Genomic DNA, 13,031 nt, shown 5'->3' with positions numbered 1-13,031 from the left:
CGCAGGATCCCGGCGGACACATGATCAGGGTATTTGCTCAGCCAGGGGGGCATAGCCAAAATATCCAAGGGCGATTGCTTAGTCATCCGAGCCACTGTGTCAATCCTGCTTGGTACCCCCTTTTCCCCCGGTAACATTGCCTCTTGTTCGGCAGCTAGTTTCGGGGTGGGAGGTGTTACCACAACCTGCGCAGGCATGACTGAACCTGCATGTTCCCTGCGGCCTACTACACGTTCCCTTGTTAAAACCCCAACATACCCCTCGCTTGTTTCCATTCCCGCCCGATCTCGACTGCGTTTCTCCCCTGTGGGCTGGTCGAAAGGGCTGCGGTTGCTTCTGCTGAAAAGCCCTGAAACCATTCGCACTCGACCCTGTTACTGTCGCCGAGCCTGGCGTGAACTGCGCATGCCATGATACAGTGTCTAAACAATCCCAAGTCAACAATTCATTAAACTCTTTAGCTTTTATAAACGACACATCGTACCCTTTCCATGCATCCCCCCCATACTTCTCATGGAAGCCTGTGATCCTGCTCTGGTAGCAAGCAAGGTCTCCCAACAATTCTGGTGTTTGCTCACCCATAATAGCCACAAACACAGAAAAATCCCTGATCCAATTCATCATAGACTCCTCCACCCTGAATTCTGCCATCTTGGCCCTGCATTCACTTGGGTGTAACCATTCCTTCTGGGTTTTGGCATACTCTAATTCACGATTGTCCGTCAAAAATGAAAACATATTAATATATTTATTTGCCCACACCATCTTTTTCGTGGCCATCGGAACATGTTGTGCCAGGCATTCCCGCCTTGAAGGCACCGCGCCCTCCCCCATTATTGGGAGCGACCTCTTACCATTTTCCGTCGTACCTCCGGTCGTGTCCGTCATCTTATTCTGGTTCTCGACCGCGGCCTTGTTCGTCACCTGCAGAGGAATAGAAGGCACGTTCCCTGCCCCAGAGCCCCTTGCCTGCCTGAGCTGGTCGATAATTTGCCTGGCCTCCTCAGCTGGATCCTCCGCCGCCGCGAATCCCCCCCCCGCTCCCTTCTTCAACCAAGGCAATACCGCCGCTAGATGCATCGCCAGTTCAGGGGGTACCTGTTCCTTATCCAGTGGTGTGATAATCACAGAGATTGGCAATCCCCCATCCGGTGCGGGCACCGGGCTAGCCACTGGGGTTACTGGAACCAGGGGAACTTCCATCGGGACCTGGACCTCGCTAGGATCCCTCTTCTCTCTCTTCTTTTTCCCCTTGTCCCCCCCTGGAGTGACGTTTGGCAAAGCAGGCCCCACAATCCTCTTAGGTCTCCCTGAGGGCCCCGCCTGAGCTTCCACTTTCTTCTGGAGTGCTGCTAAGCTGCAACCCAGTTGGTCCACTTTACCAACTTTCCTGTCCATTGCTGACACTTGGTTTACCAGAGTGCGAAGCATCCGTTCCATCTCGGAGCTCTTCCCATTTTTCTTTCCAGGCATATCCGACGTTCTGTTTTGCTCTCCGCCTGTTTTCCCGTAGCTCCTCGGATCCCAGATACGCCTCGACGACTGAAACAGAAAAAACAACGATTACCACGTTAAAAAACTGCTGCTTGTTCCCTTGAGGGCTCACGAGCGACGAGTGGTGCAGCCTTCAGAGCGCGGGAACAAGAGGACGCCTGCCTGGACCCCCGCGCCTTTTAACTTGCAGCGAGGAGGCGGGGCGGCATCCCTCTCCCGCCCAAATGTGCACAGACTTCCGGGCGGGTGTTAGGACAATCCTTGTCGGCGGCGGGGGCGTGCTCCAACCACGCCACTTTGGGCATACTGGCCGGGGACACGCCCCCCGCCTGCAAAGGTTTCCCGGGCGGTCGGGGCACCCAGCCATACGTTCGGGGTGACCAAGAGGTCTCCCCTTTCCATTCTTACCTGATTACTATGGTGCATTGTGGGAGAAGCAGTTTTTGAACAGTCACGTGATTAAAGTATTTAAATATGCCGTTACGTATGCACTTTGCAATTACCCTCTGTCCGTGACCAAGGCTGAAGTATGCTGAAACATGTTGGACTTTGGAGGGCTGATGTACGGCAATAAACCTGCAATTAAAGATGCTCCTTTCCTGAAGTGGGCCTCATTCATTTTTGTGTCCGTGGTGGAATTACTGGGCCTCTCCGTGCCCGTTCACGAGGCCGCCCTGAAGGATTGGGGGCTCCCTATTCGAAGGCTTTTCTTGGTGATTCTTACAAGGGAGCATGACCCACTGGCTGCCACCAAACCTACTAAGGGGATGCTACGAAAGTAAAAGCAGTGGCAGCTTTGGAAGGGATTTGATGGGACTGGCTGTTCCATTAATCGTTCTGAATCGGAGCTTCCTTTGATTCATGGTGACTTTGAGCCTAGCCACGAAAGAAGCTCACCACTTGAAACGTGGGCCTGTGATGGCGCCAAACGGTGTCTTTCTCTTTTGGGGCTACATTTGTTGGATTATTTGCCGCTGAGCCTAGCCGCGAAAGAAGCTCACCACTTGAACCGTGGGCCTGTGATGGCGCCAAACGGTGTCATACAAATGGAGGCAGCGTTCATGAAGGACATTACGAAGCAGAACAGGCACGTTGCAGAGACACAGTGCCCCTGCCCACACGGGTATTACTCTTTGCCTTTATTTTGTCAACTAAAGAAACGGACTCACAGGAGCACAAGTACAAAGCACTACAGTATCCAGAAGGCCATACAAGTGGCCACGCCCACTGGGGCAGAAATATGACTATTTAATTGGTGCAAGTACGGCCTTTTTATCGGACAGGCTTCCATTGAAGAAGAGATTCATTTCTCAAAACGCATCTCGCATTTGTTATTTTGTTGTGAGGAGGCTGGTGTTCGTGCTCGTGCCTGAGTGCGCTTTGACCTTCAATAAAGGGTTGAACTGTTGCTGCTGGCTGGCTTCTTTCTCTTTTGGGGCTACTTTGGTTGGATATATATATATATATATCCATCTAGGTTAGCCAGAAAAAAGAGAGAAGCCAGCCGGCAGGATTTGGATCCATTTCTTTAATGAAGGTCACATCGCACAATGCACGAGCTCAAACATTAGCCTCCTCGTACAATCTTAATGCCAGACGCGTTTCGAGATGTAGATCCCTTCCTCAGTGGCAATCCATCAACTGATACACGGCATACTAGCGCCTTTTAAATAATTACATCTCAGCCCCAGTGGGCGTGGCCACTTGCATGGCCTTCTGGATACTGTGGTGCATTGTATTTGTTCTCATGTGAGTCCGTGTTTCATCGTTGAAAAATAAAGAAAATAAAACCACAGTGGGCAGAGGCTCAATGTCTTTGCTCCGTGCCAATTCCGCTTCAACAATGTCCTTCGTGGATACTGCCTCTCTTTGCATGACACCGCTTGGCGCCATCACAGACCCACATTCATGTGGTGGGCTTCCCTCGCGGCTTGGCTTTGCCGCTGAAAATCCATCTAGGTTAGCCAGAAAAAAGAGAGAAGCCAGCCGGCAGGATTTGGATCCATTTCTTTAATGAAGGTCACATCGCACAAAGCACGAGCGCGAACATTAGCCTCCTCGTACAATATTAATGCCAGACGCGTTTCGAGATGTAGATCTCTTCCTCAGTGGCAATCCATCAACTGATACACGGCATACTAGCCCCGGCATGCTAGAGCGCTCCAGGGCAAAAAAACTGAAACCCCATGAACGTCATCAGCAGTGCATTGCAGGCACGCAAGTTATAGTGAGTCCAACAAACTATAACGTGGGAATTTCAATGGTTTTATGTCAGTAACATTTCCAGCTAACTATAACTGGTGTGAAACCTATGGTTTTTTCAGTGAATATATATACATATATCTAAATATATATATATATACTGTGAAGGGGTAACACTGAGGCAGCACAAGAAATCGCCACCACCGACTGGGGATTATCATCAAGACCAATGGACCACGTATACCAGCAGCACCAAGAACTTAACATTTAAACTCACCACCAGAGGGCTACAAACAATTGAAGGTGCAAACATTTCCGTGGTCCCACAATTGGTTCCGGTGGCTGGGCTTACCTTTGAGAAAGTGCACTGGATGCATGAAACGCGTTAGGACTGCCCGCAGCTGCTTATTAAAAGGTTTGAAACCACAGTGTCACGAGCGCGGCTCATTTCTTTCTGTTACAGAAGGTATTGTGCATATATTCAGCGGCATGGGTTCCGCCGCAGAGCAACGCGCCGCCAGCAAGTGCGCCATCATTACCCGTCCCTGAACCATGTGTGATGTCTCGGCAAAACGAACAGGGTAACGGACGCTGCCACGTACTGGAATGTGGCTTGGTCCCTATCAGGCTCGAAAATAGTACTGTGAAGGGGTAACACTGAGGCAGCACAAGAAATCGCCACCACCGATTGGGGATTATCATCAAGACCAATGGACCACGTATACCAGCAGGCACCAAGAACTTAACATTTCAAACTCACCACCACAGGGCTACAAACAATTGAAGGTGCGAACATTTCCGTGGTCCCGCAATTGGTTCCGGTGGCTGGGCTTACCTTTGAGAAAGTGCACTGGATGCATGAAACGCTTTAGGACTGCCCGCAGCTGCTTATTAAAAGGTTTGAAACCACAGTGTCACAAGCGCGGCTCATTTCTTTCTGTTACGGAAGGTATTGTGCATATATTCAGCGGCATGGGTTCCGCCGCAGAGCAACGCGCCGCCAGCAAGTGCATCATCATTACCCGTCCCTGAACCATGTGTGATGTCTCGGCAAAACGAACAGGGTAACGGACGCTGCCACGTACTGGAATGTGGCTTGGTCCCTATCAGGCTCGAAAATAGTACTGTGAAGGGGTAACACTGAGGCAGCACAAGAAATCGCCACCACGACTGGGGATTATCATCAAGACCAATGGACCACGTATACCAGCAGGCACCAAGAACTTAACATTTCAAACTCACCACCAGAGGGCTACAAACAATTGAAGGTGCGAACATTTCCGTGGTCCCACAATTGAATCCGGTGGCTGGGCTTACCTTTGAGAAAGTGCACTGGATGCATGAAACGCTTTAGGACTGCCCGCAGCTGCTTATTAAAAGGTTTGAAACCACAGTGTCACGAGCGCGGCTCATTTCTTTCTGTTACGGAAGGTATTGTGCATATATTCAGCGGCATGGGTTCCGCCGCAGAGCAACGCGCCGCCAGCAAGTGCGCCATCATTACCCGTCCCTGAACCATGTGTGATGTCTCGGCAAAACGAACAGGGTAACGGACGCTGCCACGTACTGGAATGTGGCTTGGTCCCTATCAGGCTCGAAAATAGTACTATGAAGGGGTAACACTGAGGCAGCACAAGAAATCGCCACCACCGACTGGGGATTATCATCAAGACCAATGGACCACGTATACCAACAGGCACCAAGAACTTAACATTTCAAACTCACCACCAGAGGGCTACAAACAATTGAAGGTGCGAACATTTCCGTGGTCTAACAATTGGTTCCGGTGGCTGGGCTTACCTTTGAGAAAGTGCACTGGATGCATGAAACGCGTTAGGACTGCCCGCAGCTGCTTATTAAAAGGTTTGAAACCACAGTGTCACGAGCGCGGCTCATTTCTTTCTGTTACAGAAGGTATTGTGCATATATATATATATATATATATATATATATATATATATATATATGTATATATATATATATATATATATATATATATATATATATATATATATATATATATATATATATATATATATATATATATATATATATATATATGTCCTGGAAACTCAAACCACTTCCCGATTCCACACACGGCAGATTAGGCGAGGAAAGAGACACAGACCTCCGTAGTTTCTTCTGGGCAGAAATGTTATTTCTTTAGAGAGACCCAACACAACGCGTTTCAAGCCTGTAAGCCCTAGTTCACGTGTTAAAAGTGGAAAAAACGCCATCTACCATTTAAAGTGAATATCACCACTCCCATTGTCTGACATCATAGGTCACATGATGGTGAACATAAACAACAGACTATAGTTACTACAAAGATCGTTTTGTAGTTCTAAACTACATAGGCAGGTTAACACAATATGGCACACTTAATATATATACACATGTTTAAAAGCTTTTAAAAACATGTAAAGTGCTTAAATGTCATAGTATTCATAAAATAATAAATACACATTCATGTTTAAAATACTCATTGGATAAATCCAAGACTGCCTATATTGCTGAAGTAGCCATACTGAATTATTACCGGATAAATCCGCTTAATACCATCTCAACCAATATGGACTATGAGTCATTCGTGCATAACAACACATACGTATTTTTATAACGATTTTTTGATCAATCTTTTTTTCATTCTTTTTTTCAGTGCATACACGAGTGAGAGAAAATTGTGCAAAAAGTGCATATATAAATATAAAGTGCTGGTATAGACAATATTGACTTTCTCAACCGATCAAATGCTGATAGGGCTTAACCATCTGTTCCTAGAATATAGATAAATCTAATTTCTAAAATTATTAAACAATTAATAAAAGCCACCTTTATCCTAAAACATTTTGATCCTATATATAATAAGTTCATTGAAAAAATCAATCCAAAGGGAAAGAGAGAATATAATTAAATAGTTTTTAAAATCAGAAAATTGATGTACGTTCATACCGGATGTTCATTAATTTGCTATTTACATAAATGAGACCTCATTGACAGGTAAAATCTACAATGTTGCAGCTAAGTATATTTTATAAAAAGCTGCACATGTCTTCTGTTGTATTCAACCCATTGGGCCATTTACAATCAAGCTCGAGAATGTATTTGGTTTCGAGCTGCCGGAGTTGGCGCTCTCTATTGCCACCCCTTCTTTTCTTAGCCACAGCATCTATTACATAGTAGGACAAGCAATTGATGTTATTTGCATTCACTTTTCTTGAAATGCCTCGCAAAAGGATATGTTGCGTCACTGTGGAGGATGGCCCTAATATCCTGCAAAATCCTGACGTGCACCTGCAGCTTCGTGCTACCAACGTAGCTAAGCCCACAGGTGCACGTCAGGACATATACAGCATATTCGGTTTTGCAATTGTAGGTTCCTGAAATCAATGTAGGTGTTGGACTGAAAGGTGTAGAGTATTTCGACATGTTGCATCGAAATTTACAGGCACGACATGCAGTGCACTTTATGAAACCCTTCTTAGGTGCTAGCCAAGTAGTGACTTGTTTGACTTCTGGCGATGCTCGGTCCAATATTGAACACATAGTGCTATTTCTCCTAAACGTAACAATAGGTTTGTCTGCTATTCTGTTGCGCAGGATATTATCTGTTAGCACTACTGGCCAATGTTTGTTTAGTATTGTCCTTATCTGCCGTTCATCCCTGTTGTATGTAGTAATCAATCTTGGAGTATTAATAATCCTGGAGGTAACAGCAGTGTTGGGGACCGATGAAATGTCTGCTTCAGGAATAAATAGGCTCATTCTGGATTTCGTTTTGGCCTTATTTATCGCATCCTGCAAGATTTTTTGTGAATACCCCCTTACTTTAAGTCTGCCAACCAGCTCCCGTTGACAATAACAACATCTATAATTTAAAATTTACCTCCCCTATTCACAAAAATAAAATAGAATTCCTTGATGTTAAGATCTTTGTGAAAAACGAGAAATTTGAGAGCACCCTTTACAGGAAATTGACTTCTGGCAATATCACCCTACACGCAACCAGCTCTCATCCTAAACACCTCATTGCTAGCATTCCTTATGGAGAAATCCTAAGGCTAAAACGTACATGCAGCAATGAGGAAGAGTTTAACAAATTCTATTTCATTTTTGTGAATAGGGGAGGTGAATTTTAAATTATAGATGTTGTTATTGATCTTGCCACAAAATGAACACATTGTCTATATACCGTAGATATGCCCTCACATGTGTCTGGTATTCCACCTGAAATGCGGTTTTGAGGACCCGCTCCTCCCACCAGCCTACATGTAAACATGCGTAGCTGGGGGAGAAGCAGGCCCCCATCGCCACTCCTCTCACCTGTTTGTATATGTCTTTGTCAAACAGGAAATAATTATTGTTTAGGCACCATTTAATGAGTTCTAACACAACTTTATTGTGTTCATACAGCGTACTAGACCTAGTTTCCAAGAAATGTTTGACCGAGGCCATGCCCTGTTGATGGTCTATGCTCGTATATAATGCCTCTACATCAAGAGTGATAAGAAGCAAATCATTCGACCATTGTAATTTATTTAGTTTTTGTAGGAAGTTGCCAGTGTCTTTTACATAGCTTGGCAACTCCGTTACCAAGCTTTGCAGAACAAAATCTATGTACTGGCCTATATATATATAATTAAAGGATGTAATTTACATTCCATTAAGTTGAACTGTAATATCATTTTCAATATTACTTTATACTTTATGTATTTAAAACATCAACATTATTACCTTGTTTTTGGTGACATTCCATGCCACAATGTTCTTGTCACAATATTTTTGTCATTCCAAATATAAGTATAGAAATAAAATATTTTTTCTAACAATATTGTTTCGATGATATTTGTATGCCACAATATTTTGGAGTCAATATTTTGTCATGGACTACCTCAGGAGTAAAAAAACCCACTGAAATTCACAACTTTTAGTTAACTGAATTAATTATTGTACCTTCACTGTGTACTACTTATGACGTCACATATTACATCAGTCATGACATGTTTATGACATCATTGATACCATCACTGATGACAACACTGTGCATGGTTTGGCCGATAGTTATTGTTACTTCAGTTAACTATAAGTGGTGAATTTCATTTTTTTCTTTTTGTTTAAAGTGTTACGCTTTTTTAACGTGTTGAATACCTCTACACACATATGATGTAATAGGAGCACATGTGTTTTTGTGAACACTTACACCCATTAGCTGGAAACAGGCGTACAAAATTAGACAGAGAAGTAATAGGGTGGTTGCCCACAACTATGGAAACTATAAAACAAACCAATACACTCATTGGATGATATCATAGGTGATGTCATCAGTAATGCCATAAATGATGTCATTGAACTTGTCATGAGCATTAGTAATATATGAGGCCATTAGCAGTGCATGGCAGGGGCGCAAGTTAGAGTTAGCTTTGCCAACTATATAACTGGTGATTTTCTGTGTGTTTTTTTAAATTCAAAATGTTATTTTGGCACTGGCATAATCACCTAACTTTAATGTCATTTTAACCTGTTTTTTCCAGTGGATTTCAAACTTTTTTTTTCAAGTAAAGTAATATAAAATAACAATTCCTAATTATAATGTCACTTTAACCTTTGTTTATTTCAGTGAATTCCTAGCATTTTGTTTACGTAAAGTAATATTTTGTTACAATTTGTAAAGCCAACTCCTTCTGCACATGGCCTTTAGTCATGCATGGCGGGATGGGGTAGTCCGCAAAGCCTGGCCTGTGGGCAGGCCCTGGATCCAACCCCAGGGGGCAGCCAACTCTATGATGCACATTGCCTTTGGGTGTGCACTGCTAGAGTTTGGCTCAGGGCGTGGCGATCCCCACTCAGGAAGTCAACTTACAGTGTGCATGGTCTTCAGAGAGTCGGAGGGGGTTGATCGCAGAGCCTGGCCTGCGCACTGCCTCCTTGCCCTAGCCAATTGTGGCACCAGGTATCTTATCCCTCTGGGCGCAACCATATATGTTTGGAGGAGGGGGACACACAGCCAAGGGGTGGCAAAGTGAGCTAAAGAACAATGATGGATTCAACCCAGATTTGTGACTGGGGATGAGTTCGGGCTGGACTGTTCCCTTGAGGCACAGGGTCGAGACTGATTTGCATATAGCTGGGTCTGAACTGGGGTGGCGAAGTGAGCTAAAGAACAATGATGGGTTCAACCCAGATCTGTGAATGGGGATGAGTGTTTGCCTTAAGTGGGCAGGGTACGCCCAGACGTGGGTTCCTTGTTCACTTTGCCACTGGATTGAAGCTAGCCTGGCTGATGAGAGGGTGTTACCTCAAAACCAGTCCCAGGAAGCTTGTTTCCAGTCCAGGGAGGACCTGGCCTCGCAGTTCCAGCTGGACTGTTCCTATGAGGCGCAGGGTCAAGACTGATTTGCATATGGCTGGGTCTGAACTGGGGTGGCGAAGAGACCTAAAGAACAATGATGGATTCAACCCAGATCTGTGACTGGGGATGAGTGTCTGAGAAGTTTCAGCACTGCGTCCATCATCTCTTTGTGTTTAATTTTTTTGTTGTTGTTTTTCTGAATGGGAGATTTGGTTCCTCAAGCCACTAGTGGTCCCTGGGACCCCATACCCCCACCCCTGGGCCATAACACATATATTAAGCACGCAGCAGTGTGCAACTTCCCTCCCCGAGTGCTATTAGGCTCTGGGGACCCATCGCCTGTGGCCAGTTTGAACAAAAAAGGGAGGGGGTGTGCCCCCCACCCCAGACCTTATTAGGCGCACTGGGACCCCATTTCCGGGGCCTGACGCAAATAAAAAGGGGAACAATATCTGTTCTGTGTCTGCCTGCAGGAATGCAGATAGGGAACCAGAACAGAAGTCTGCTCCTAGCCAACGTAAGCATGTTTAAGTCTTCCATAGGGTGGAAGCAGACTTGCATGTTTGCTCCCTTTTTACAGCAGATTTAAAAATGCACACAGCAGGCAAGAGTAAACATATGTTTACTGCCTGCGGGAGTTTGGGCAGGTAACCTACTCAGCCCCAGGGGTAAGCTGCCTGGGACAGAATATTTGAGCTGTGAATCCACAGAAAAATTAAAAAAAATGTGCGGGCTCCCGCGCATCTTTTTTTAAAAAAAGTCCCTGGGTGGACCAAATCCCGAGGGCATGATGAAGGGGGGCCCCACTCTTAGCCTTATAAAAAGCCCGGGAGACTGCCACTTCCCCAAGCTGTAAATAATAAAAATAGGGGGGGGCCTGCTCATCCGCCCACAACCTTGGGGACCTCCACCTCTCCAGGGCAATGAATACTGTAAAAGCTGGGGGTCCACTCGGCCCCAGTGGCCACAGACACTGCCACCTCCCAGGACACACTCTTTTTCCAATGGCCTCCCCACAGCCCCGGGGACCACCACCTCCCTGGGGCACAAAAAAAACAATGAAGGGGGTCCGTTACGGACCCGTGGCTTCAGGGACCATCGCCTGCCCAGGGCTAATGTTAACAATGAAGGGCGGCCACGTGGGCAACCCACCCCATTTAAAAAAAAACAATGAAGTTCCCAGGGCCAAAATTGGGCCCAGGAGGGAGGGCAACATGACCCCCTTCCTTTATTTTGAAAAAAAGAAAAAAGGCTGGGGCCCTGAGGAGGGAGACCCCGGGCCAGAATCGGCCCAGGAAGATGCCACTCCCTGTTTTTTATAAACATATTAATCTAAGAAAGGGGCAGACCCAGGGGGATGGGGTCCCCAGGGCCCAATAGAGCCTTTGAAATTCCTAAAAAGTAGTTTTTTTTAAAAGGCAAGCAACTCGACGATGGCCCGCCCCCTTTATCCACCACTCTGGAAATGTGCCATCTGGCACGCTGCTGGTTGGGGGTTGAAGTCCCCTTCGCTGCTGAGGTTTGTTAGAGGCCAACAAAGCCTACTGTTACCTCCAGTAATCCCCAAACAGTGGGATTGCTGAGAGCTGGTGGGAGGCCACACCCCTTTTCTCCAACTCTCTGCAATCGTGCCTCTCGGTGCACTGCTGGTGGGGGGATGAGGTCCCCTTGCCTCCTGAGGGCCTCAGGACAAAAGATGACTACTTCCCCTAACCAGCAATGCACCAGGAGGCGTGTTTACAGAGTGGTGGAGAAAAGGGACATGACCTCTCAGCAATCTTCCTGTATGGATCTTACTGAAGGTAACAGGAGGGTTTGTTGAATCCCAAGGACCAACAAGAGCCAAGGGGACTTCAACCACTAACTAGTGGTGCGCCAGGAGGCGGGTTTGCAGAGTTGTTGAGAAAGGTAGGATGACCACTGTAAACCTCTCAGCATACCCACTGTGTGGGACCTGATGGATGTAACAGGAGGGGTAGTTGCCCCGCAAGGACCCTCCATAGCCCAGGGGACATTATCCCCCTACTATTAGTGGACCAGGTAGTGAGTTTGCAGAGTGGTGGAGAAAGAGGCTGTTGTCTACTACCAGGTCGCCGCAATCCTGCTGTGTGGGACTTACTGGAAGTAATAGGAGGGGCAGTTGGCCCCAAAGGACATCCTTGGGGGACAACTACCCCTTTTGTTATCTCCAATAAGTCCCACACTTTTAGAACTGACCAGTGGCACTCGTCCAGAGCGTGCTGCGCTTATTTTCGCAATTTTGCGAGCCTTGCTGCGATATTTTAAAAATCCTGTTTTTGTGATTTATTTTAATTTTATTTTCCTTCTCCCCTGGTTTTAACTTTCTGGCCCACTTGCCTGCACTATAATTGGACAAAACCAATGCTTCTTTTGCGGGTCCCTTCTTGATCAGCTCCACTCCGGCGGACATCTTGGGGGAGAGAAGGACGCCTGGTGGCGCCATCTTGGTTGACGGTCTAGTCGTCATAAGGACGCTAGACCTCTATTTAAGGCGGGTAAATCAGATGGCCAGTCTTTAGAACTGACCGGTGGCACTCGTCCAGAGCGTGCTGTGCTTATTTTCGCAATTTTGCGAGCCTTGCTGCGATATTTTAAAAATCCTGTTTCTGTGATTTACTTTAATTTTATTTCCCTTCTCCCCTGGTTTTCACTTTCTGGCCCACTTGCCTGCACTATAATTGGACAAAACCACTGCTTATTTTGCGGGTCCCTTCTTGATCAGCTCCACTCCGGCGGACATCTTGGGGGAGAGAAAGACGCCTGGTGGTGCCATCTTGGTTGACGGTCTAGTTGTCATAATGACACTAGACCTCCATTTAAAACGGTCATGCTAATGCGCAGCGGGCACGCGCAGCGGGCTCGCAGGATGTCCGCCTGAGTTTAGCCCGTCTGCGCCCGTCAGTGCTAAGGAGGCGCCAAAAGCCAGAGTCGCTGCTCCTCGGTTCTCTATTGCTTCAAAATGTGA

Source organism: Lissotriton vulgaris, chromosome 1_2 (assembly GCF_964263255.1).
Source record: "Lissotriton vulgaris chromosome 1_2, aLisVul1.2, whole genome shotgun sequence".
In the NCBI taxonomy this organism is placed as follows: domain Eukaryota; kingdom Metazoa; phylum Chordata; class Amphibia; order Caudata; family Salamandridae; genus Lissotriton; species Lissotriton vulgaris.
This window is presented reverse-complemented; position numbering follows the sequence as displayed.